Source organism: Lactuca saligna, chromosome 4, assembly GCF_052625555.1.
Source record: "Lactuca saligna cultivar CGN05327 chromosome 4, ASM5262555v1, whole genome shotgun sequence".
Taxonomy (NCBI): Eukaryota; Viridiplantae; Streptophyta; class Magnoliopsida; order Asterales; family Asteraceae; genus Lactuca; species Lactuca saligna.
In genome coordinates this window covers 266,312,190-266,315,149 of record NC_136420.1, presented here as the reverse complement: position 1 = coordinate 266,315,149, position 2,960 = coordinate 266,312,190, and positions in this window count along the sequence as shown.

The following is a 2,960-nucleotide window of genomic DNA, read 5'->3' as shown; positions in this document are numbered from 1 at the left end:
ATATGTCCCTTGTTTGAGAGGGAGAGATTAGTCAAGGAGTATTTGGACTTGAGGCAAGGCATAGAGTCAGTAACGGAGATCACCAAGATGTTCACTTAGAGATCATTGTTTTGCCATGAGTTTGATGCTTCTGAGAAAGCTCAGATAACCCGGTACTTGAGCATCCTCAAGATAGACATCCAACAGTTTGTGTTTACTCAATGCTATGGTACACCTATGGAGTTACAGGAGGCTGCTAGGAGGTGGGAGATGGAGTTAGAGCTCCAGATAAGGGAGCGGAGGCAGGCTCTGGTGCAGTCATAGCCTACGACAAAGCGATTCAAGGCCGTTGATGTGAGATCTAGGATTGTGAGGGGCCACACTTGTGGAAATTTTGGTAAGGTCATGAGGGTCCTTTTTGATCAACTTTTGGATGCCAAATATGTTGCAAGGAGGGGCATTACGCCTATGATTGTCATTTGGAGGTTCTAGCATAGATCACGAGGATCTGTTTTCACTATGATCAGATTGCTCATGTAAGGGACAACTATCCTTTGCTCACTGCAATACCATCACAAGCTCTAGAGCCAACTACTTTGAGGATCACCTATGGGCGCCAGGTTAGTGTCGAGCCCCTAAGCACTTAAGATCGCACTTTTCAGCTCGCGATAGAGGTTATGTGAGGCCCCAGTGTTGACCCTTCTGAAGGGTGTTGAGGATTTCATTTTATTTTTTGATGCATTCATCACTTGTTTGGGAAAGTTTCTTATGCAAAGGGGGCGATTGATTTCATATTCTTCTCAGCAGCTGAAGTTGTATGACGCACATTATGCTACTCAATATCTAGAGATAGTGGTAGTGGTGTTTGGCCTCAAGATTTGGAGACATTATTTGTATGGTGTCCGATGTACCATTTACAAGGATCAAAAGAGTTTGTGATATCTTATGGACCAACCGAAACTGAACATGAGGTAACGTAAGTGGCTTGACATGGTCAAGGATTATGACTGCAAGATCCTTTACCATCGGGGTGAAGAGAATGTGTTCACAGATTCTATGAGCAGCAAGTCAATTGGATCTTTAGCTAGGGATATGTATATGAAGATATCCATTGATTCTCTAATATTGGATTTGATTAAAGGGGCACAAGCAGAAGGAGTGAAGTAGAAAAACATGAAACACGATGGGATCATGGGGGAGATCGATGGATTTGTCATTCATAATTGGGGACTATTGACATGGTGTGGTTGGGTTGTCTTGTTAGTTTCTGCACTGGTCAGATATATAGTTTTAGAGGAGGCATGTATCAGGATTTGAGACAAAGTTACTGGTGGCATTGTATGAAGAGGGAGATAGCTTGGTTCGTTGAGAGGTGCTTAACCTATAGGATGGTCAACACCAAGCACCAGAGGCGTCTTGGTAAGCTACATCATTTGGAAGTTCTCATATGGTAGTGGAAAAACTTACTATGGATTTCATCACCAAGCTACCGAAAAACTGCTAAGGGTTTTGATGCGATCTGGGTTGTCGTGGATAGATTCACCAAGAGTACCCACTTATTGCTATCCGAGAGAGCTCCTCGGCAAAGAAATTGGTTGATGTGTATGTTTGTGAGATTTTTGCTCGTCATGGGTTTCCAGCCTCCATTATGTCAGGTTGAGATGTTCAATTCAATTCTTAATTTTGGCAGAAGTTCCACGAGGAACTGGGTAAAAGGCTACACTTCAGCACTACTTATCACCCACAAACCAACGGTCAGACTGAGCGGACCATTCGCACACTTGAGGAGATATGTTGTAGGTATGTGCCACAGATTTTGGTAGGAGTTAGGTTTCCTACCTACCTCCTGCGGAGTTTTGCCACAACAACAGCTACCACTCCAGTATTGGTGCACCGACGTTCCAGCTTCTGTATGATCAGAGATGTCATACCCTAGTTTGTTTGGGGGAGGTTGGTCATAGAGTCATGGGGAGGAATGGTAGTCTTCCAAACTTCAGAGCTCATCCAACAGATCAAGCAGAGACTAAAGTTGGCTCCAAGTTAGTAGAAGAGCTATATCGACCAGCATCGATCAAAGTTGGAGTTCCAAGTTGGTGATATGGTGCTACTAATGTTCTTACCATGGAAGGGTGCGATATGCATCTGGAATAGGGGAAGGCTGGTCCCCAGTATAATGGATCGTTCTGTGTGATCCCCAGGGTCGGTAGGGTGGCCTTCCGGTTGGATTTGCCGAGTAAGCTCAGCCAGATCCACAACACTTTCCATGTTTTGTAGTTTTGGAAGTGCATGTTGGATGACAAGGCGATGGTCCCTTTGGATGATATTTGGGTCGATGCTCGCCTGGATTATACTGAGAGGCCAATAGTGGTGGTAGAGAGTAAGATGGAGGTCTTACGCAACAAGGAGATACCTTTGGTAAAGGTTCAGTGGCAACATCAAAGAGGCTCCAAACAGACCTCGAAGCCGGAGGGGGAGATACAGGAGCATTATCCTGAGTTATTTTCAGCATCTAACTTCGAGGACCAGATCTAGTTCAAGTGGGAGTGACTTGTAACATCCTGATAATGAGGCATTTCTACATTTAATGGTAATATGATGAAATATTGTGTTTTGACCGTTAAAATGAGTTGTTTTTGCATATTGGTCCCATGTTGCACTTACGGAAGAAAAGTGCTATACATGAGTATGTTGGTCGCACTCCTATAGTATCTTGGGCACAAGGTATATGAAAGAAAACATTGTTATTTTAGGAGTACGCTAGGCATACACGGACTGGATGAAAACCTTAATGTTTGGGGTTTGTGCACTATTTAATCCCATCTATAGCCTCAAGACTTTTCCTTTCATACCTCTCCATCACTCTTCTCGATGCTTGCAAATCCTAACCTCTTGTGGAGACATTTTGACATTTTTTGTGTGTGTGTGTTTCTGGTGATCTCAGAGACATCTTAGATCTAGAAGTACCTCCCACTCAGACATCA